This window comes from Rhodnius prolixus, unplaced genomic scaffold (assembly GCF_049639745.1).
Source record: "Rhodnius prolixus isolate KJV_2025 unplaced genomic scaffold, Rpr scaffold_8, whole genome shotgun sequence".
In the NCBI taxonomy this organism is placed as follows: Eukaryota; Metazoa; Arthropoda; class Insecta; order Hemiptera; family Reduviidae; genus Rhodnius; species Rhodnius prolixus.
The window spans coordinates 38,605,772-38,631,242 of record NW_027411593.1 but is presented as its reverse complement, the minus strand read 5'-3'; the positions used below and the strand labels follow the sequence as shown (position 1 = coordinate 38,631,242).

Below are 25,471 nucleotides of genomic sequence, written 5' to 3'. Positions count from 1 at the left end.
GGATCGAGAGAGAGTCTAGTGGGCGTGTATACTGACCAATAGAACCATAGATAGGTAGGGGTAAAGCACGCTCAGTTACACGCCCACATACCACTTCTATGTTCCACCATTAAGACTTTTTAGACGAATTATCTTTATCAAAAATGTACGCTAGCATTTTTTTTTTGCTATTTTTTGCTCCATAGGTATTTAGTAAAGAAAGAAATTATGCAAAAACAAAAATAAATTATTTTGAAGACTTATTTTATGGTCTACCATCAACTGCGGTTTATGAATTATTGTAGAATATGATCTATTTCAATTATGATGAGCCTAATTTTGATTGGATACAAGAATTTTGACGGAATGAAACAGATAAGTTAAAAATTTCATTAGTTTTTTTTAATGATAATTACATAAGTTGATTCTTTATGAAATACCTACGGTGGTAAAAATAGTAAAAAAATTCTAAAACTATTGTTTAAATTGTTACAATGGATACTGACAATCTTCTTCTCAGCCTCCTTCACTTACACACTCACAAACTATAAGCTGTTCATTGCACAACTTGAATAACTACATAAAACAAAACAAAAAATGGAGAAATGCGATTAAATAATGTACATTTTTTTAAAAAAAATTACGGTTATAATATAAATTCGAAGCAATTACACGTAAATTTAAGTTATTTCAAAAATTGGAGTTAATCGATTTGTGCAATGATCGATTCATACATCATATCGTGCTAATTGTAAAAAGTAGGTTTTATTTTTATCAGTTTTACTTAAAAACGCCCTTGAAGGAATTTTTTCTTAAATTTTTTCAAATAAAGGTGATTCATTATATTAGCTTTTCTTTACTTTACTTTAATTTTTGAAAAGTAAATAAATGTAAATATTGTTAATATTGAAATAAATAAATGAAAGCAACATATTTTTTGATTTGTTGTTGCTTTTTACTCAGTTTATGATAATGTTTCGCTGCTTTCTTTAAAAAATATAATTGTAAGCTCAGATTCCTTAACATGCACCGGCAGCTAAATAACATTAGTTTTTGTAATAATCCTTGAGGTCTTCAGCCATTAAGCGCAGTAATTACTGCTTGCACGTTGGAAATAATTAGCATTAATTAAAAAATAATAATACCCTACTGTTGCTAGGTACTTTATCTGCGGCACCTCCAATGTGGTGCACTTTTTTCTTTAAAAAAAAATTTCATCTTAGAATTTATGTTTTTTAAGTTCTTCTATGCGAGTGAAAAGGGTAAATATTGTATGCAATATTCTAGCGAATTAACAATGCAATTAGCTGATATGATAGATCTTACAAATAGATGACTTCTATTAGGAATTAAGTATATATCTTTGTTTTTATCCATCGTAATACGCAAATTTATGACATGCCCGACCAGTTTTGGATTATCAATCGTCAGTGATGGTGTGTTTTAAAGAGTTGTAGGAATTTCGTGTTCTCAATCTATTTCCGTCTTGCAGTACTCGACTCAGCAAGACGGAAACATAGTGAAGTCGAAATCACTACACCAAACTAAGAGACCTGCTGGACACTCTCTAAAACAAGGATGAATATGATTTCATCTTCTAAAGAAAGATACTTCACAGAGTACATGACACACTTCGTGAGAACGACGTCGTGGAGAAGAAGGAGATTTAATCAGGAACTAGGGAATTTTGTTTCCACTGAAAAGATTGAGTGGGCTACGCTGGGCGCGGAGCCATGTGATCAGAATGGAAGAGGGCGCTATTGCTGGTAAGAATCGAAAGAGAATGTTTCCTCGGATGGAGAGGTTGGTCGAAATAGAGATTGCCAAGTAGCGTGAGTAAAGACGCATCCCTTATTTTGGAATTCAGGAATTGGAAGGTAGCAACAAAAACTTTTGAAGAAAGAGGTCCTGTGTAGAGTCGCTGAAGATGTTGATGATCAGATCTGGCTTGTAGATGGGGTACAGTGAATTTCGCATTTCCCTGCGATTATCCCAGCATAGCAAAAACTATTAGCTCTGTGGCACTCATACCATAGAACACAGCAGCTGCAGAGATGTTTAATGTGTTCCATCTGTTTGGATTTAACGAACCCACAGGTACACATACTCTAGTAGCTTCACTATCACACAATTTTACTATCCAAAACACTGACGGTAAGTTTTGTGAACCCAACGAGGGGCTTATGATCAGCGTAGGGCTTTGTCTCATCCCTCAATACATATTGATTAATCAGCAGTGTTGGGGATCCCAATTAACATATTAGATTGACAACAACACCGTGTTCATCCGTAAATAGAGTAGATTTATACTGTTCAGCCTTCCATTTCTGGAAGCCATCCAGTTAGAAGTCAGAGAGAAAATTAATATTATTTCGTCGCTTGCTGATTCTAATGCCGAGACGCGGAAAGATAAGTGAAGTCGAAATCTGTGATAAATCTGCCTTTGATGGTGTATGAAGTCCGAAATCCGGTTAGGGATAGACAACAACTGCGAGCTAAGACGGATAGAATCAGTGATATTACCCAGCACTGCCAACCTAACCTCATTTTCAAGAGTAAAAAATACTGGTTAAAAAATAAAAAACCAAATAACGGAAATCCTTTTGTATTGTGTTATTAATCTCTTTGCAAGTGACATTAATAGTTGAAAGCTTGCAAAAAAAGAGGCCTTTGTGTAAATGGAGAAGAGAAAGGTAGATGGAGGCTGGGCTTCAGATGTAGATAAAGATATGAATAGGAGAAAAAGGTGCTGTGATGTACTCTGGCTGCACAGAGATAGAGAGAGGGCCTCCTATAGGTAGGTACGGCTACACCTGAGCAGGACAATCCGACCTGGTCCCAGTTTTCTGGATTAAGAGTGTCGTTACTGCCAAACAGCCACCTGCTACCCTCCGAACTGCTCACCTCTCTGTGGCACACATACTCGTACATTTCTTTGTCTTCGCTTCTCTATCCCTCCACCGATTAATTTACACTACATCTAGTGACCACTGGCAAGTATATCCGTTACTATAGATTTATTCGTTCTATACCAAATAATTTTATTTTTCCCTCTCCACACTGAAACCGTAATTACCTACTAAATTCCGAAGAATTTTACAGAAACAACATAACGAAGGAAGAACAAAAGGACGAAGGATGAATTAACGGAGCTGCAGATTGGAATGAAATAAAATAATATACAATAAACTTATAATTAAAAAGATTATTAGCTTATTATTTAGAGCTTTTGCCGTATGGATGTAGAAGTCGTTTATTTTCTTCTGTCATGTAAGATCTTTAGCATCTCCGGACATTGTTCTTTGTAATAGACAACACTCCATACCTGGACAGTTCTGGAGGCCCCCTGGTGCTTTCCTCGGGAATGAGCACCAGGAAAATATTGAACCCGTTCTTTCTGTTATCAATGAACATGGGACTGTGCGCTGCACAGATGGGTCTAAAGTTGAAGGCACACCTAGCCTACAGGTCAGTATGCCAACACTGTTAATCTAGGGGGAGGTAATTCAAGATCCATTTTAACCTCGACAGGAAGTATCAAAATGAGGAAATTGTAATTCTAATCGCTAGCTTGGGTACCATTAAATTGAAATGAGTTCGAATTTTAATGACTCAAAAATGATTTTGTAATGGCTCAGTAAACTCTTAGGTGTGGAGAGGAAAATTAATAAATTTTTAGCGCCAGACACATTATCCTTAAACAAAATGAAGATGGCCAACATTCTGGCGAGAAAAGATGCTGTCTGTATTCATCCGTATTAAGTTCATCAAGAATCTCTAGCAGAAAATCAGAAAGGGATGAGAGCTAGGCAGTGATTTAACTCAGACGAAGGTTTTCATCTAAGAAGATCTAAATATGCAAGAAACCTGTAGCCAACAGATTGGTTCCTCAAAGTGTATTATCCTCTGTAATGGGCTCTTATAGAAACTGGGCGTAAAACATGACTGCATTCGCAGATTCTACTGGGAGATGGTGGAGATTGTAATCAATCACTTGGCGGCTAAGATGTTATCATTCAAAGATGCTTGGGAAGGCTGTGTTGGTACCAGCTGGGGACGAGCATGTAGTATGGCGCGGGTTGCAAGAAGAAGCTGATTTGGGATAAGATAGAGCGCGTTGCTTGATTATTATTAATTTTTTAAAATTCAATTGATCATTTACGTCCATATTGATTTGAAACCATGACGGTCGGGTGGGTCTAGGTCGAAAGTACACTCTCCGGGATGGGTGCTTACAGGACTCTTCCATGTGCCCATAACTTAGATGCTGAAGCACATTTTTCAAGTTTTTGTATTAGTAAATTCTCTTTGTAAAAAATTTTTTCAATTAATTTAAGTCGGTAATGTTTAGTTCCCTAATTCTACAAATTATTACCCAAAAATTTAAGGATTCTATTCTCGACAAAATGCTATAGCTGTTTGAATCGAATCTTATAAATTAATGGAAAGTAAATAACAAATAAGAATTGAGGAAATTGAGTTTAGACAACTTACAAAGACGGATCTATTTCAAAGCTTTGACACATTTACTACAAAGAGCCGTTTGAGAGAATAAAGCTGAGCTAAATATAATCGAACGGAGAATGAGGAAGTATTTGAAAAATGAATGAAACTAGAAAGAGAGGGATGTAGACGGAAGGAGAGAGAGAGAAAGAGAATGACTTGCTGAAGGCAGTACTGTAACACTTGCGCAGTAAAGAGTTTCCGGAAGTGTAAAGAAACAGAACACGTCATCCGGCTGTTTGTAATAATAAACTGTGAGGACATTACTGAAAGATCAGCAATCCGATAGAGTGATTCATTCATCGGGAATTTATTGGAACAAGGAAGAATTCCGAGTGAGGAATGTACTTCAAGATGAGAATTTAGACTTCTTTTTTTTTCCGAAGTGAACAAGTTGAAGTATCCGTTTTGAGATCATCTAATTCACGAAAAAGTGGTTTTCTACTAATTGATTAATAATTAATTGAAAAGGTTGTACAGTTTCTTCTTTAATTAGAACAGTGTTAAGCCTGTTTTGCAATCAAGCTGGCCATTATCTCAATTAGCAGATGAGGGGGATTGGTGTTTCTTTGAGAGAAAAAGCAATAAGTCTTGTTGCACTGGTGACTTGATAATCTATCTGGCAATGTTTATTAGTGCTTACTTCTACTCTCCTAGTGTGTTAAATGACTTCCTTCCGCTGGCATGGTTACTTAGATAGAGATAAATTGAGTAGAAAAGGCCAAGTTTTTTTAGATGTGCAAAGTAATTTAGAAAATTTATGAACAAACCACAGAAACGACTTCCTTTCATCGAATTATTCTGAATTAAGAGGTAGAGTTGTGAGGGTACTAGTTGTACACCTGTAAGATTTACAGACTCTGTAGGGAAATTCTAAAAAACCTCGACAACCAATCCCTTGATATCCTCTATGCCCCTCAACGAGGATACATGCCACTTCCATGCAAGCTCTAAAGGAAAGCCTACAGATGGTGAGCAGAAAAGAATTGGGAAAAACAATTTCCCTAATGCCGAAACACTACTTCCAAACTCGAGGTAAGGACCAAAGCAGCGTCTATGCCACGGCACGTATAGAAATTATGGATTAGGGTCAGCTTGTTCTTGCGGTGCAGGTTTGCCCCCCAAACCTAGCATGTATCATCTTTGCAGGCTCCATTGTATATGCTGTGTTTTTGTGTTGATGCCCGCTAATTGCACCTAAAGAAGTGGCTAGCCTACTGTCCCCCAGAGCATTTTACAGTGCCGAATAGTATATTTAATATATTTGGGGTGGAGTTTGCTTTAGAACCTATAAAAGAAGTGGGAAGAGGTTATAGTACTTCCTAAGCGGCTCCCATTTCTCTTCCTAGAGCTCCCTCGAGAATTTGGCTAACTTATTTCATCACCTAGGGATGCTGTAGGATTGGTGTTCTTACGTCTGAAGGGAACTTCCGCAATTTACTGTCTAGAATCTCCCAAAAAACAAGTTCCAAATTCCATAGAATTTTAATAAACATACAAAAAAAAAAAGACCTAAGTAGCTAATAGAATATTTATAGCTAATAAATATCTTATATCATAAGTATTGGTAGGTATAGATAAAAAAAAAAAATAGTTGTACTAAACGTTGAAAAGTGATAGGCAGAAATAGTTGGTGTTCATAGAACCGAATCTGTTCTCTAGTTAGATGTGATCTCGTGTTACATTGTCATAACTTCAAGCACAGAGTACTTGAAAATAATTCTTCATTACATTTTTACAGATCTGTTCTCTATTCTATAGGTACACCCAGTTTAAAGAAAATCTTTGGTGCTGGTAAAATCTAGTTGTGGCATTTTCTTGGTGATACTTTGCGAAATAACAAATTTCAACTTACTGCCGATTTGTAAAATACTCAAAATAAAAATCCACACAATTACAAACACCTTCACTTTCTGGTAAAGTAATTGGATAAACCCTTGCATCGCTGGCGAAGGATAGCCTATTCTTCAGGGTCCTGTCAGCTTGAAACCGGAACAGCGTGCACGTTTTGCGACAGTGTTAAGGGCTAGAGCATGGCTCAGGGTTGGCCTCTTCGGGGCAGAAAATAATCCCGCCCGCGGTCTTCACTTTGCTCAGGAACCTCTCAACAGACTTCTAAGTCTAATTAATCGACGGGGATGCACTAATTAGTGTGGGAGCCCCAGTAGACCTTATGGGTCGCTGAAGAGATGGCTTTTTTGCCAACCTTCGTACAAGCTAAGTAGATGTAAGATTGATAATAAATTTTTACAGTACAAAACATAAATATACCGAAGATGCACTTATTGAATGCATTTAAATGATTCCATATTTTATGTAAATATTGCATTAAGTTAGTCCAACAAAACATAAAATTAGAAATTCAATGTAAACACAGTTTTTTTTTTTAATTGTGTGGGGGGGGGGGCTGTAATTTGTTAGGAGATTCTGTTTGCACATTATAAGCAAATAGCTGGAAACAGAGTTCAATGCACACACTCTAGACATAGTGACTGACAGACCATACAATCTGAGAGATATACCATACCAACATACCTTCTTCAATGGCTATCGTCAGTGAGCCGAATGTTGAAGAGTTATTGCCGCATTCGGGGAAGGTAATGTAAAGAGCAATGTGTACTTAACTTGCTACTTGTTAATTTTAAGTCCTACTTAAGTTCACCAACGCAGTTCATCACAAAGTTCACTTTAACTTCTCTCTTTACCTGTTTTAATCTCTACTGCAAGGTATCAGCGAGTGGGGTAGTTCTAAACCTCTGTAGAGCAGCATGTGCACTTATTTGTACTTAAAAGTGAAGTTTACGGTTGCAAGTTATATGTTTGCCGGTTTTCAGTAGCACGGCAAGTATTGATTTAATTTTGGAGCTTGAATTAGAGGGTAGAATATTCGTTTTGGAGTTGATTAGAATAGGAAGTCAATTCACTTAGTTGTTACTTTATTCTTGATTTGACCTAATTGTGACGATATATTTTAAAACACTTCATGAGAAAAAATTCCCGGAATCTGCGGAACAACGGAACTACAACTCATTGCTGAGTCTTGGCCTCCTCAACCAGCTTCCGCTATTGTCATCCCTGTTCTGTGCTGCTGCTCTTCAGTTGGCGATATTCAATATCGTTCTCGGCTCACCAGCAGCACCTTCCATCCATCGCAGCTTCGGCCTCCCAACTTTCCTCGCACCATGGAGATACTCGTTCGTCACCTTTTTTTGGGGGATGATTTGCGGAATACTAAAAAGTAGTATTTTCAGTAGTACATTCTAATTGCCATGATGTCCAATCGATGAAAAGAGTTCTCCATATTTAAGCCATTATAGCAGAGTATTTACTTTTACAGAATTTATCATTGGACGTTGGCAAATTAAAAAAAGAGAAATCCTGACAATCGTAATGTGTCTAAAGTGCGTTATACTTGTCTTTTTTTCGTCTGGACGCTTGAATGTTCATGTTGGGGCTATTAAAACTATATAATCACCTCCTATTACCATAACACTCCCAGATGTTCTTATGATGGTACTCCTAAATTAGGGAAAATAAACTCTCAAAAGAAGAGGAAGGAACTAGTAATCAAGGATAACCACACCCTGGTATTCTATGGACTTGTATCTCAACAGCTCCACCCCAGATATTCCAAAGATGTCTCCACAAATTTTAGAAGGTGGCCTGTATATATACACCCCTCTAAATCTTGTTATAACCCAGAGGCACTCTAAGGAAATCCGAGGGGAGCGGATAGCCTTCTAAGTAGAGGTAAACTGTTTCCTTGTCACTCGGTAAGTGTGGGGCCTGAATTACTAGCTCTCTAACCGGAAGCATTTTCCTCGAGGAAAATTGATTTACAGGGAGTTCTTAGGGAAGTTCCTTCGCAGAAATCTCTCTAAAGTGCCACGGTCAAACAATGTATGATGTCTCTACCTTTATAAATTCAACGACACCAGAAAAGAGTGGATAGAAATACAATTTTGTAAAGAAAAAAACAAAATCCAGCATTCCAAATCTTGCCACATTTTCATCAGCAAAATTTTAGTTACACTTCAACATATCCGCTCAAGTTAGAAAGTAGGGAATATATTTAAGAGAAAATGGTGAAGGTATTACGCTAGATTTGCTAACTAAATCTTTTTTTTCTTCAGGTTCCTCAATTCAGGAAGATTGAGCTGAGTTCGAGATCTGAAAAGGAGTGATACTTTGAAGACTCACTGCCCATTGGATGAGTAGCAACTAGACACAGAAATAATTCTATTGGAGAAATGTTATCCACTACCATCTATGAACAGAATTATTTTTAAACAGAAAATAAAATGAGCCTTAATTTTCCTTTCAAAGTGTTCGTAATTATTAGAACATTTTGAAAGCAAAGGGAGACTATAGGTACTTTGTAAGGGCTTCTAAAGACGAATAGTTTCAATTATAGGACAAGCAGATTGGTTCAAAACAAAACAAAAGTAAACTAATCTGTCCACTTAAATAACGAACACAGTAACAAAACACATAACAGCCAGCCAAGTTCGGAGAGCGGAAGAAGTATGGTTAGTTAACAAAACTGTAATAAATCAGAACAGAAATAAAAGCTGAGAGAGGGGGAGGTATACGAGCGAGCATCAGGTCACTGGGGAGAGCGATGTTAAGTGGGTTGAAGATAGCGATGATGATGATGCGGGCCGACATGAGGATGCTGGTGCTGCTCTCTGCTCTAATACTACACACTCCATCATCTCTTATTATTATTAATATAATGTATGGCATTAAGAAGGTTACAAATAACACATACTATCATTTACAAATATTACTAACGTTATCTATTATTGAATCTAATATAGTTCTTGATTTAAATGACGCGAAATAAGTGGGCGGGGAATCAGCATGTGAAGTGTTTTAATTGTTATTCTGTCAATCAGCTTAATTATACTGCATTGTATAATCCATCATCTCCTTGGCGGCAAGAAATGCAAACACAGAATACTGGATGATATTTGATGCTGGACTCAAGGAATTGAAACCACTTAATTACCATTGCTTCTTTTAAATTAAATTTTATTAACTTTGTTGACAATGCTCCTTCGCTTTCGATGTACAAGAAAGAATAAGCCCAACATTTCTTTCATGAACTCCAATCAAACTCATAATCAAGGCTTCCTAAAAGAAATTAAATAAAAATTTAGTCAGTGGGGCGAAATTGAGGCAAACGACCCATGTCGAAAGTTGAAAATACTATTTTTACTTCTGACGAAAGAAATTACAACTTATAGATAAATGTTCGTGAAGAACTATATGTGGCGTCCGAACATGGATACCACATAGTTGCCGGACGACAAATAGATAGCAATACAAGATTCCCCGAATGCCGATATAAAAGAGATAAGGTAACGTACATATTTACCAACATTTTGTCCATTTGTTCATGCTTAATTAAAAGATGTTAATCAAATTTATCTTCCGGCCCCCCCTCAAAAAATACTGTTTTTTGAAGATAAGTGAAACAGTTTGGAATCAAGCACAATGGGCTTGGTAGAATCTTTGATATCTGATATTATTATTATACCATCATTGCAAATCCTTGTCTTCTGTTCTGCTAAATTAAAGCGCTTTGTAAAAAATTCAAACAAAGTTGAAAGTACTAGAAATGAATCGCATATCAAGGACAAAAAATAGTTATTAATTTTAAAACAGATTCAATCAAAACAACATATTCGCCAACTTACCACAAAACAATTTTTTGTTTTTTTATACAAATGGCAACACTGACCTGTTCACAAACCAAACAAATAAAACCTTCCACACTCAGTTCATAAACAGACAATACTGAAGATACACCAAACGTACAATACGAATGTAAAGAAGTATTATAATGGTCAATAGCTTAAGGTAAGTAATTAATGTTTTGTAAACTAATTGTTTGCATGAAATCAAATCACAGCCCAGTCAATTTACTCTATTTAAAATATGTTCCTCAGCCCTAAAGATGACCTAGTTCCTAGGTTGATAGCTCAGCAAAGTGAGGCATTATTCTTTCTTCCTTTAGGATTGATGAATCATTCACCAAAAACAATGAACAATACTTGAAATATCTTTTTTTAAATTTGGTTGGTTTCTTTGCTAATTGTATTCCTTTGATTTTTTTTAAGACAATATACATTAGATTTAAGCAACAATAAGTTTGTTATAAGTTGTCATTACTGTTTTAGAATTAAAAAAATATATTTTTATGGATAGTTCTTTTCTATTACTGAAAAGAAAATGGTTAAATTTAATAACTGAACCATGAAAATACTTCGAATTATTAATATTGATCTACTTCAGTTTGTTTAGGTAGAAACGATTTATTTATTAGTATTTTTTATCATATTTTCATTTGGTCAGAGTGAAGCGCTCTTGATTCAATAGAGATTTGAAGGTGCCGTCGTAATCTGGCTGATAAAAATCTGCACATGGACCTGCTATGTATTTATATGTTTTTCAATGTGCGGATAGTGTGTATTGCTGTTGTACATTTTTATTTTTGCAGTCTGATGGTGTGCAGATATGAATAGAAGTGCATTTACAGAAACAAAACTCGCATGTCCTCTCAGAGCTAACAAGTATTGAACGTTGACCGAAACGGTGTGTATGACATGCACTTGTCACATACGCACAGGTAGATATTACCTGGCAAAACATATCTGCCCTTTTTAACCCTTCCGTTCGTTCACTGTTAACACCACTTTAATAACATTCTTCTCTGCGTTGAACATTAAATAAATAAAGTTTTCATCTGACTTTACCAGAGTGTTAATTTTTTTTTTAAATTATTTCTAGTGCCTCTTTGTTTCTCCTCTTGCAGGAATGTACAGGTATATTGTTGCAGAATTTGAAACTGATGGAACATTATAAAGGAATATGTATAAATGGTCCTGCTAGTCAAAGCTAGTCGAAAGAATATTTTCAGAATATTGTCTAATCTGTTCAATGATACCTTAATTATTCAGCGCGTACTGCCAAGCTTAATACTATAAGGCTTTTGAAAAAATTGTCACTATAATAAAATGAAACAGATCGTTTTTAAAACAGAAATTTTATTATCAATAAGGAAGAAAAGACCTTCTTAATAGGATAATACCTGGTGATCCGAACTTCCAAAAGAATGATTCTTAATTTCCAAACTCCTACGATTATCTGCATAAGTAATTAGTGTTCAGATTATTGCCAAGTCTCTGGCAACCTCTTGCACCTAGTTTAACATTACATTTCTTCTTCTGTTCTTGCAAAAATTAGTTCAAATTCAAACTAGTGTAAGGTCATGGCGTCAACCAGTATAATACTACATTCATGCTATTTCTGGAAGTTTCGTTCTCGTGTATCATAAACACATCTTAAATAATTTGTTTTATTATGATTTCATAAAACTTTCTATAAGGGATTATTAGTTATTTTGCACCAAACAACCTTAGAGCTGCAAGGTTAATGATTATATCTTATCTTTTTCTTTAACGAGGATGATCAGATATCCGTTTTTCTGCACAAGAGGAGGGTGGCCTATCATTTTTTTAGCACCTTGTTTTAAAAGAAAATCAATCATGTACTGTCCGCTTTCTGAAATTCGCCAGTGACATTTTTTTTTTCTCGGGATCTTTTAAGATACTTTTGCTGCACTATAAAGAATATAAATTTCCTTCTACAGGGAGATATTAAAACAATGAAGCTGCATTAATTATTAATTGCATCGCTAGAATTCTTTTTGTTGAATACTTCCCCAAAAAATAGCTTTTTTTTTTATTCTTTGCGGTCAGCAGTTAGTTAAAAACGTTAAATCGCTGGAAGACCACAGATGAGATTAAATTAGACAAAATGTTAGGAACCATCTACGTAAGGTGAGAACTTAGAGTAATAATTACAGCGTGGACATGATCCAGAAGTGTTGATATTTGGTTGATAAAACTGGCTTGTCTACATTTGAAATAAAAACAAGTTATACAGCACTTGTACTAGCCAAAGTTATTATTTAAGAAGACTAAAAGTAGAAATATTATAAAAATGTAAACAGTTTAAGAACTAAACAAAAGATAAACACAATAATTAACGGAAGAGAACATTTACGAGGAAGTCAAAGAAAGGTATGTTACATTATTTATTTTTTTTCGTTTTCCATTGCTCGTGTGGGAGATAGGAATACTAATGGTGCATTTGGATACCATTGGCTTCTTAGAATACAATCAGGTGTCATACATATCTTTCTATTTATTTCCCCACTCCAGGGCTGTCACAGTTATCTGGTATTCCAGTCCATTATTACTGTATATTAGCTTCATAATATGCTAAACTTATGTCTGTTAATATTGTTCTCCTCTACACTGTATACGACTATATTTATATCGAGTTATGACCAGCCAGCCATTTTAAGCCCCTCATATCCGCCCTGTGAATCCCTGGATACTATTTATTATATAAAATGTCCTATAAAAGATAACTGTAGCACTAAAAACTCTTATTTAAATTTTCTTCCTCAGAAATAATTCAGATTAACATAATATTTATTTCCTGCTAGACGATAGAGAGCAAGATAAGATGAAAAGTTGTCATCGAGGCAATATTAGTAAAGACTAGAATGTTAGTTCAATGCACTTCATCCAAAGTTTGTGCAATGAATAGTGTTGCTCTCTCTGAAGAGCGATTGTGGATGGTGTGTTGGATCCACGGCTGCTATCCATTACTTCATTGCACTCGAATATTTCAAATTTCTTGAGTCAGGGGAAAAAGTGGTACTGAGTGGTGCCAGTTAACATATTATAGGTGAATGTTTCAACAATTAGTTCATCAATCATTCCATCTCACAGTTTTACCAAATCATTAAAGTACCTTTGATTTTTTTCCCCATTTGCAATCCAATTCTCTTCCACGATTTTATTTCGTCCCCTTGGTCCAAATTTCTTTTTTGCGGAGTCAGTAGGTCACGTCGATTGCTCTGATCTGTGTTTTATTTCTGATGAGTAGTGGAAGGGCCCACGTTTAATCCAAAATAACAAGTTGGTGCATAAGAACAGCGAGATTGTTTTTATAAAACGCTTCAAAAATTACGTTTTCTTAACCTTTTTTTTCTGTCAAAATTTAACAAACGGCTGCCTATAAGTTTTATCAAGGAGAGTAAGGAGGTAATGTAATAATTTCTATGCCTACAAAGCGGGTTTTTAAATTTATTAAACTCATGTATTCGAAAAAATATTTGTAGGTTTAGATTTTGTTTTTTAAATTTTTATTAACATAGGTTAAATAACTAAGTAGACTTCGTTAATTATTTATTTTCCTCAATCATTCTCCCAAAGAATGTAATCATTATCTTAATTAGCTGTTAAAGATAACATTCACTTTTTTACTTTGATGTGCTTTAAAGCTCGTTGACAACAGAAAATTAGTTTAAATGAATTTAAAAAAAAGATGACCTTTAATACATCTTATGCTATCTAGCGGCACTTTTGGAGAATACTACGTGTACAAGTTGGTTTGAAAAACAATATTATTTATAGTTTGTTTATAATAGAGAATTTTTGTGTAAACAGTTTTTTCTTTTAAGTAGAATGTTTCTTTATTTTCCTTTATTAGTCTAGAAGTTTCATTCTGGCATCAAATAATTAATGCCTGATAAAAAGAATGGACAGATTTTAAAAATCTATGTAAGGGTATAACAAGCGTTTAATACAGCTTATGCTATCTAGCGGTCGTTTTAAGAAACTACTGATATGCATTAGATTTCTTCCTTGTTAATTAATATTGTTCACTTGAAAACAGTTTCTTTTCTATTCTGTTTCCAATTACGAATAGTTGTTATAAATGAAGATTCCACAATTATCTATTGTTTAACAGATACTGAAATGTTAGTATCATTTTATAAAACTTATATCTGGCAATAACAGTAGATAAAAATTGGCCAACAAAAAGTTAAGTTTAAAATTTTTTATATATTTATAACTATATGCTTGTAGCTCGATTTTTTGAGTCACTGTACACATATATGTTTATTACAAAACTTTTACTAAATAATTTCGTTAACGTGTTCTTGGTATTTGTTAAAAACTAAAACATTTTGTAGCAGAGCCATTAATGACAATTTATTTAATGTATATATTTCATAAAAGTCAAGTTTAATCCGCAAATAAGTTGGTTCTATTTATTCTTAAGAGATTGAAAGTCTCACTGCAGATACGAACAATAATCTGCCATTTTATCTTACTTAGTGAGTGATACGCTTACTAATTTTAGTGTAATTTGAGTATCAAGATTCCAGATCTGTTCAATCAAATAATCACAAAATTCACTTCTACCATGATCATGAGTGAAGGAGTTTTTGATTGTTGATTTTATACGTCATAGAAAGCATGGTTCCTTATTTCTACCAGTTTCAGTGGTTGATTTATCAAACTATAATGTGACTCAGTACGATGAAGTTTTTTATGTGGAGATCCAACCGCAAACTGCTGATTAATCAACCTGTAGTGATGGTTGTGTCAGATATTTTCCTGCACTGCAGGTCTTAAGATATTTTTCCAAATTTTATGAAGATATCAAGAACGGTGGAACATTCTCACATGATAGTATATGACTGACACGAGACTTCCTTAGGGCTGCTGATGCTTGAAGTTCAAATACAGCAATTGTTACCAAAGTTTAAGGGGAATAATTTTTCCAACAGCTTTTTCACAATTCGTCCATTATTTATCCAAACACCATAGCACGTTAATTGAATTATTTAGCAATAAAATTCGATGTAATTGATACCACTATTCCTGTTCTTTATAAATGTGAGTATATTTAATTTAGAAATGACGAGCCAACTAAAATGCAGACGTTTTTTTCCTGTGCAACGGTTTGATTTTTGTTTTCAATCGATATTGAAGTAATCTCATTAACTGTATAATAAATAAGTTTTTGATAAGGATAGATAAAAAGTTTTATATTTATATCAAAAGTAAATATAAATGAATGTCAAATACAGTTGTCTCAGATATTTCTAGTAATGCGTGTTTGTATATGTTTGTGTCAGACATCACTTTGATGTGTGTTTATCTACAGTAATCATTGTAATTATTGAGATTTAGTTCCTCTCAGGTACAAGTATAACGTGCTGCTTGTCACCAGGTAGTAAATAATAAAGCAAGGGAAAGGAAAGTATTGTGGCAGTTTTACTTCATCAAAATGACAGTGCTGAAACATTAACTACATGATGAAACAAGTATCCAGAGAGCAAATGAGTGTAGAAAGGGTTTTGAAGAGTGGAAGATGAGGTATAGGTTGATAAAGGGGCCAGACGAATCAATGATGCCAGACACAGACGTACAGTCTGTTCACAAATAACAGCGTGCAACTCTCGTAATATTTATTCCACCATTCATCAAAAAAGTCTACAGACGGTATTATATTCAATCTGTAGGCCTATATAGATCTCTTAGTTACCGATTGACATCGTTAACAGAGTATTTTTGTGACTTATCCTCTAGCTGCACTTCTTTTTTCATGCAAAAATGCTTCTACTCTTCTGTATGTACTTATAATTATTATTTAACTTTTAATTAGGGAATTGCCATAGTCTACAGAGAAAATAGACTTGCCTAAAGATTAGAGAGGGGCTTCTCTCGCTTGTCGGATACTATTAAAGAGTTAGACATAATATTTTACTTACATTTTTTAACGTAATATATTAAGTAGGTATTCCATTTATTTTTGATATTGTTGTGGATATGTGTGTAGGAAGAATTTGGATTCATTAGGAAAAGTGATTTGAGCTTTTCAAATAGGTTAGAGATGGTGTTCGGTTGATTGAAAAACGCTAAGAGGGTCCGGTAGAGTTGAACCACCAAAGAAGTTGATAATTATGGTAAAAGTGTTAAAAATAGTAATATTAAGTGACCTTTACAGTGTCTGCCCGAGATTTCTTTAAAAATTTACTCGAAACGAAAACACATTTCTTATAACTTGAACTTTTCTCTTTCCAGTTTTTGCAATTGTGTAATCTAAAAAATCTTAGATAAATTCTGTATCTTTTTAGGTAAAATTGACATTTTTGACAAGTTCCATAAGTACTCTGGTGAGCCCTAGACTTCTTCACTTTAAAATCAACATAATTTTTAGAATAAATTCAGTCTAACAGTCTAAAGAAACATTCTGTTTCGTACGTTTAGCTCTTCTTGTTTAAGTAAGTGGGTTCCAGCACTCTTTGAGCTGTAGAAGTGCATACCTAGGTTTTGTGTCGGCAACAGAGATTGGAAAGTTGTTTAAGTGGATCTAGTCCCCCGGCAAAATTTAATACTTGGCACTTTTATAGGATTTCGATAAGCTCGGGTGGAATGAATTTACAGTGGTTAGTGTGACCTGTATAGTCCCCGTCATATTCTTCTCATTTGTTTGATAAATTATTGTTGTAATAATGTCGCAAGAGTGAAGTACTTATTACAATATTTGAAGTTATAGATTCAGTCAAGTTATAGTCAAGATTTCGATAATTGAGTTCTTTTATAATTTGTTTATTAAAGTTTAGTATTAAATTTGAATTTCCACACTATAACCTCCACGGTAGCCGAGCAGTTAGTAGCCAAGAAGTAATGTGGTACTAGGCTCAATTCCCGGTCTAGACCTTGGATTTTATTTAATTAATATCAGAATTAAATAGTTAAGAACGTTTGCTGGTCGCCTCCGTCTACAACGTCCACCTAATTTGGTTGCTGGATATAAAGCCCTGATAAAATAGGCATTCTTTACTTAACTTAATTTTACTTTATAAATAAAAATTAGGAAATGCTCAATCTTCAAAATTGGTAAATTACAAATACATCACTTTATCTAAAGATCTTTTCATTGTTTCAAGATTTGCTGGATAACTGTGTCGATTGCCTTAAACTTGGAACACAATTCACATTAAGAACGATTTCTCTGTCGGAAATCACTTAGTTTTGGAAAATTAATTCTTGTAGAAAAAATTCATTGTTCTTTTTTCAGTTACAAGATTCATCCGAAACCATTCCCAGTTATGGAACCTATTTGATTCCAAATATGAAAAATAATTGTTTAGAAGTGAATGGCATTATTCCATTAGAATTAGAAGTGAGTTCATTTTAATGGAAAAACATATCCAGTGGATTAATACAGGTAAATTAATGATTTTTATATTTTCCCTGAATATAGTGTTTAGTTTTGGCTTGCCAGAAGATAAGGAAACAATTTCCTATTTGAAAAGCATGCTCATAAATTTAGAACTTTGTCCTATTTTATCTAGTTCTATTATATATTTAGTAAATGTGTAAGTTGTGATGACACCACAAATTTAGTAAGCTTAATGGTCTGATTTAAATCAAAATGGGGAGTTGAAAGATTCGTAAAATGAGATGTTAAATTTGATTAGAATCAAGTTTCGCTGGATTTAGAACCTACCTCGATTTTTTTTGGTATAAATAATCCAGTTTAAGATGCCAACTATTTTGGCTTACCTGCTAATTTTCAAGTTTTCTACTATTACTAACCTTAGTTGGTTGTTAAATATCGTAGGCATATTTTAATTTTAAATTAAATGCGTCTGCAATCATAATTATTAATTTAATGAACTTATTTGCAGTTTGACACTGGATTATTGTATTTTTTATGTTATTTAATTGATTTATTTATTATACTATTTGTATGTAGTATATCTTGTTTACGAGAAACCACAGTCTCATCTAGTCTCAGCTCAGATATAAAATTCACCCTGTGCCACTGCTTGATTTAGTATCTTGTCCATCTAGGTACCCTCTCGTAGAAGAGTATAGTTGGTTTTATAGCTGTAGAACTATTGGAGAGTTACCATAGTTCATCCTATTCCAATAAAAAAGAAATCTGCCTTCTTTTTATATAAACTAGTACCTAAATAAATTTCCACCAACCTATAACGAAAACTGCTATCAAATCATCAATATTTCTGACTTCACTTCAATAGTATTCAGAAGATATTGCCAATAATATTGACGGTTCAGAGTCCTCTTACCAGACTCCCTATTATCTACTCTCTCTCCCTCACCGATTAAAATGCTGGATCCGCCACTTCAACCCAGAGCTTTATGTTTGAAGCGCTATAAGAATTTTGTCTTCACTTATGAATTTTTCATCATATTCGAACGCTAGATATATTTTAATGGAATCAATATAATGTGGGAGTTATCAAAAGATAAAAAGTGATTTGAATAAAAATTATTTATTTATAAAAAATATAATAATAAGAGAATGAAATTTAATATGACTGTAAAAAGAATGGTGGCAGCCACAGAATGGTGGATGGGTACGGCAAAATAAAGAAAAAAGATTGGCTTCTCTTCTAGTGAAGGGTGTAATACTTGTGGAGCAGGTGGTAGGACAGATCGATAAGTCGGGCCTACCCCAAGGGTGGCAGGTTGGAGGCAGTGCTGTCGACGTTCTAGCAAGTTGAACAGTCGGCTAGAGGCAGGGAGACAGGGCAACGACCCTCGCTGTACCAGATAGTCCCGGACCTACCATAACCGTCTAGACCTAGCAATACTCTGCTATAACTGACTTTTCTATTACAGCAGACCAGTAACCTTCATCACTCTAGTTCAACTTCTATTCTCTCTCTCTTGCCTACTACTTTACAGCCTCTCTACCTCTTCTTATTTCTGTTGGACATTGTCCCGATAGACTAGGTTCCTGTTTAGAATCTCTTTCTCACTGTTATCTAGACGTCTAGCTTTGTCCGCTTCGTTTTATCTTCCCAGTAGACTTCAACGTTTACTGTGCTAAACCTCCTACATACTGGATCCAGTGCTCTATATAAACCATACTACACAAACTATTCTATTTCTTAAAGTACCAGATTGGATGATTACTTATTTATACTGCATATACATATAGATTATATATCCAGCTGAAAGAGAAAGAATAAAGAAGTATCTTCAGAACTATTCTCTTTTCACTAAGAAATAAATCTTTATTTAAATGCCGGCAGAGGGTTTTAAAATGCCGTAGAATGTGTTGAAATTCATTACTTTTGTATCTATTATTTAATTTGTTTTATTTGTAATAAAGCACTGGACTGTAAAACAGTTGAAGAGTTACCATAGTTCATCCTATTCCAATAAAAAAGAAATCTGCCTCCTTTTTATATAGTACCTACATAAATTTCCGCCAACCTATAACGAAAACTGCTATCAAATCATCAATATTTCTGATTTCACTTCAATAATATTCAAAAGATATTGCCAATTGCGGAAGGTTCATTTAACAATGAACTTTTGTGTGTTAAAGTTAAAAATATCAGTTTAGGGGTTCTCTGTTTAACCAAAAAAAAAAGTTTCGAGCGCATCGTCTGAGTGATCATAATACAGGGAGAGCTCTAACTTTTTACAACGATTTAGACGATGTTGCACTAATTAGGTTCTAGTTCTTGCTGCTAACGGTATTAATTATGCTAAAATCCACCAACTAAAAGTCTATTGAAACGATTTAAGAGTATTTAAGTAATTGTGTACGTGAACGTATGGCTATGAGGGTTGGACTCTTTTTATTGACCAATGTCAACAGTTGTAATTTCTCGCGTATTTCGTCGAATTCTTGACAATACCTTTGTACATTTTATTGATTACAATTGAGAAAAGTACATACCCTTCTAAAACGAGTTGTTTCATAAAACCATTATAATTCAGTAATTCATTTATTTTCTTACAGAAGATCATTAAATCTGAAGTTATATCTCAAGTAGATCTAATAGGAGAATATTGACAAAATTAGCTTATTAAAGGGTTCATTTCCATTTGAGGTTCCTATGAAATAAGGTAAAAATAAATTAAATACAAGGCCCTGGGCTATTGTTGTCACAGCGTGGTCAAGGCGATGTATGGGACGTCAAGATCTCTTAAGAAGTAGATAGTCCACTTCCCCTGCTGGTAATGATTAGTTGATATTCACTTCAGAATAAAGAGTTCATAGAAATCAACAAAAATCTATCCCACATATTAAGAGCATCATCCATGCGGAAGTAAATATTGTGTATAATGCAATTCTTTTTATTTAACATTTACAGCTGACAGAACTAGCTCCAAAGTACTTTAGGTTTCTTCTGATTACTTCTTTGCCGATGATAATCCAGTCCTGTTTACAACTTTCAATCCTAGCATTGCATCCTCTTCTCTCCATGCCATCGGTTTCACTATATGACATGGCTATTAAGGGAAAATCAAAGGGAATACATCTAAAAGTAAGTACTATAATACTATAGTACTAATAATACTATATGTACGATAATAGGTCTTGAATCATAAAATGAAGCCTCAAATGTTGCTAAATATTTAACTACAACGCTTAGCCCCTGCTAATGTGCAGATTTTAATTTATTTGTACATCGATTTTTCCGATTAAGTAAGTCCGTTTCGATTTTTGTTATAGTATTAGTTGTAACAGTTTTGGTTCCTTCCATAATCTGTTGTACTCTGTACTGTTCTAATTTCATCCAATTTAGATAGTGTTTTTATCTCTGAGAACATTGTAATAACGTGCTGAATTTATAGAAGATTTAACATTGATTAATTTTTTAATTCAACTATCGGGATTAAATCTAAGATTTGCATGGAAACCTCAGGCTCAAATGTTTGGAATAGCCAGCCAGCCGGTAAGAAACTAAAATTTTACTTATCCCGCTGAAGCTAAAATAAGTGAAACGACCGATTTAGAATAAATGTCCAAATTTTATAACCTTATTTTCCTCACTTTTTTATGAGCAAAATAGTTGGTGATTTATTTCGTTTGTCACACAATTTGTAAACTTATTACTTACGAATTATTAGATAATTTAATTGGGTGATTGGTGGGTTTTTATTCATTTTAACTTGTTAAACTACCTTCTGCCAATATCGTATAAACTAAAAAAGTGCTTGTTATTTCATCTAAAATTTAAAAAAGAAGCTAAAAGCTATTACTAAAAGATTTTTTAATCTTTTTAAGATTTTCTTAATAAACCGTTTCGGTGGTTTGTTTTTTTAAATAGTATTTTCTGTGTGAAACCCACCCAAAATTTATTATGTATTTTAGCTTTTTTTCTTGTCGTTCGACAGAATTTATTGGGTTTTTATCAATATTCCTTAGTATTTTTTTCGTACCGAGTAATGTATGATGTATGTATGTATACTAAAAGAACTTGAATTGAGAAGGCAGTGGAGGTAACCATACCGTAACCTCGTTATGATGTTCAGTTGCTTGTACAGTGAAATACGTTGTATCGTGTACGCGTGTTTTCCAAGCTCAAAAATCTTTAAATTTGGTTCCGATAAATTTAATTTCTTTTGATTAGTGATAATCTGTAATTAATTAACCAATCGTTTATTTTAATTCATGTAAATAAAACGGTTTACTCTTATCCATCAAATTTCATTGTACAAAGTCAATCAACTTTATTTTGGAGGCCTAAATCTTATTTAATAGTTGCCTAAATTTATATAATTTGCCTCTACTTCTCTTTAAAAGTTTAGGCCAGCCAGAATCAATGAGAGGAATTGCAGAATCAAAGTGAGTTTTTGTTTTACGTTTGTCTATCCATATTATTTAGTTTTGGCTCCAACAATCGTGAAATAATTGGAAGAATACTCTCCTCAAATGTAAGAAATAGTTTCAAATGTTCTAGCATTGCAAGTTACGAATAAAAGTTTAATCAATTTTTATCAGTCATTATTTCATTGAATTTAATCTAATTAAATAATTCTTAATAATATTTGAAATGCAGCACATACATAAGTAGAACCTCGTGTAAGTAACGGCAATTTTGCTATTTTTATTCGTGATCTCGTCCAGGCAACATCGTACGTAGTTGCTATGTAAGTTCATTTTCACAAATAAATATGAAAATTTCCCATCAAATTTTTATTGCTATTAATGTAATAATAAACAAGAAAGTAGATAATATAAAAGTTTACTATTTTACACAATTTTATTAAATTAAAATCGAAAAAAGAGCTGCATGCCAAAGAGACTTGTTCCAACAGGCATGAGCTTTTAATTCTTGGAATTCTTTTGTTTTTAAGATAGCTCTTAAGTATTCTCAATTTGGTTATCCTGCAAATAATTTTTACTAATAATTGTGTTTTCTTATTATTGCAGATACCGAATTCGGAAGTGTTAAAGTCTCCAGGAGTGATTGCTCGCAAATTTTTCAACCTTTTAATAAGATGAACGTTTTAAATTTAAGAAAGTAAAATTAAAATAAAAATTGCTTCAGTATCTTCCAGTATTTTTTGCCTCCATTTCTGTTTGGTATCAAAAGGAAAAAGTCAACAGATAAGATGAAGTATTAGATGAAGAATTATCCTGCCCAAGCAGGATATTCTCAAAATTTGAGAAGCAAAAACAGGATAATAAAAAAATGATAATTTAGATCTAATTACAAGTGTTAAAGAGTTGGAAAGGTTAACAGTCCGATTGATATCTTTAGGTTTAAGTTAATATCACATATTAAAAATTAAATATTCACAAAAAAATAAAAATTAATGCAATTTTATGCATTGATGGCGCTTTTTAAATTATCATTGAATTACCTAATTTAGCAAAATTAGTGCTCAAATCGAAATAAGTAGACTTTAGGTGTTAGTTATTTAGTTTTATTTCGAAATTTGAATCGGTTACAGACTTTGATATTAATGAAACATGCCATCACAAAGCTGCGATAAAATATTACATTTACAAAGATTTTCTCTTTATTTTGTAATGGAGAAGGGATGGATTAATTATTTACTGAACTCAATTTCAAAAGTTTAGGTTCAACAGAAGGTAAACTGATTTGTATTCTATGGATAGATATAGGCTTTTTGTAATTTTTAATTAGGTTTACAACTTAGTTATAACTCTTTAGAGAGATATCCTCAAGGAGACTTGAGGGCAGAATATAGTAATGCATCTAAGGTGTCATAACTAAGTTGGCAGACTATACATATGTTATTCTAATGATCTTAATCTAAGATATCTGAGCGAACTTCAAAATATTAAATGATCAATAAAAAAAAAATATTTCGAGTCTTCTGAAGGCAACTTTTGGATGTAGGAATTCATTTTGAAGCCCCCACTGTACCTTCCGAAGCCACCACTCCACTACTTGGTACATTACAAAACTGACCAAACGATGCAACGATTTCCTGTTCGCAAAATACAAAGGAATTGCAAACCACCAGTTAGTGCTTCTTTTGCTGCTACATTCAAGACACTTTTCAGTCAACAGCCACCGCTTCATCAAGCCTCCCTTTGCTGTGGTTTTCCAGGTTCAGCGCAGGTTTCCAACTCTTCCTCCACGTCTCTCTTCCACAAAAGAACACCACCCCTTCTTTTGTACATCCAGTCGCAACTATTCTTCGCTCCCATTCAATCAACTCACAACATCATCAACCATCTTCACCCTAGCAATTCTCCGCAGGACACTACTGCTCTTTTTTTATATTTTAAAAAAAGAAAAGAATCCTACCAAAGAAAACCCGGCTTTTTATAATGAAAGGACAGCTCTCCAACTAGCCTCTACTCATAAGCAGCTTCCGCTGCTACGCCATTCTGAAGTCTACTTCTTCCATCAGATCAGAACTAATTTTGGACATCGATATCCTCGCAACCAATTTCTTCCGCCATCGCCTAAAATCATAAGAATCATGGAACCTATTTTCTATTTGTCCAGAGGCTGTCATTGCTAGCCAGAGAAAATTCCAGTCTGATGTTTGCATAAATCTCCAATAGTGGTAAAATTACGATTTTTCTTCAATAATTTGGGATTGTTTAACATGTTCTATATTTCCGAACCTCACCATTAAAACAATGCTAGTAATGTGTTATATGATTTGTTATCAAAATTCATGCTTTATCTTAGGATCTGTAATTCAGAGTTTTTAAAAAGAATCGAAATTGACTACAGCAACACACAAACGCACTGAATATTAGTCCACTTGAACTGCAGATAAGGTGTTCTTTCCTCATTATCCCCCTAATCACCGTGCAGTTTGTTGTAAGTGGTAAATTGTTAGAATAGAAATGATTATTGCAATACTCACACTCATGGAGGGGACAGTTTTTAGCTTACAAGGAATGCTATGTAGATACTGGAATTTGGCCATTATACAAGTTTCCTTTGAGGAGAACTTAAAACGAACATTCACAAAAAATCAAAATGGCTATACAGGAATTAAAAAGGATAATCTTAGAAAACTAAACCTCCAAACCTTGAACTCGTAGTCTTAATATGTACACAACATGAAAGAAACAAAAAAGTTGTGACCGTTGTCAATATCTGGGTCAGATAGCTTGTTATGTATGGCTACATGAAAGTGTTTAAATTTCTAAGCTCTGAGTAAGGGTATCAATACATAAGATATAGGATGTGATGATTTCAAGCATTAAGTCAAACTTATAACTGCTTTCAGAATAAAAGTTTAATCTTTTCTTTTAAATATAAAATGGTACAGCATTTTTTTTCTAAATTGGAGGAAGAGGTCTTAAATTTCATTTTTCAATCTAATAAAGGTTCATTGACTTAGAGAACTAATAGAACGGTACATTAGCCGTTTCTTTCCCCCCAGTGTTGAGCAGGAACCAAGATATGTAAAAGATTTGTTAAATTTCAAACCTAGTTCTATGGAGCAAATTTGATTCCATTTCTCATCATTTGACTGTAGAGCTTTGTAACCACCGCTTTCTAAACGTAACAAATAGCTTGCGAGTAAATTAAGATCTATTTCTATAAAATCTAATCTAATTATAACTATTAATCTAATCCGATAACTTCCGATAAATATAAGGAAACAATTTTATGACATCAAGAAGTTTAGATCCTTGTAGTAATAAATTACAATATTCTTGAAATGTTAGATGAACAAAAAATAATGAAAACCGTGTGACTATTAGATTAATTCGAAAATATGATTCCATTTTCTTTCTCTTTGCATGTATAATGAATTAAATAAGCAATATTGTTGTGGCCATATATACATAATTCTTATATATGTATTATGTGTGCCAACATATTGAC

General features: G+C 33.7%; 1 long non-coding RNA gene across 18 annotated transcripts in view; it reads left to right on the top strand.

Moving 5' to 3' along the window:
* The window catches only part of LOC141451445 (uncharacterized), a 351,563-nt gene extending 328,871 nt beyond the window's left edge, over nt 1–22,692 (top strand). For 17 of the 18 annotated variants that reach the window (XR_012456790.1, XR_012456788.1, XR_012456801.1 and 14 more), the window contains 5 exons: nt 8,616–10,347; nt 10,988–12,572; nt 17,443–17,592; nt 20,507–20,680; nt 22,573–22,692. This is a non-coding gene — a long non-coding RNA (uncharacterized lncRNA). The remainder of the gene's footprint in view (nt 1–8,615; nt 10,348–10,987; nt 12,573–17,442; nt 17,593–20,506; nt 20,681–22,572) is intronic. The other variant, XR_012456805.1, reaches the window with a different exon arrangement.
* Nucleotides 22,693–25,471: the final 2,779 nt, after the last annotated feature.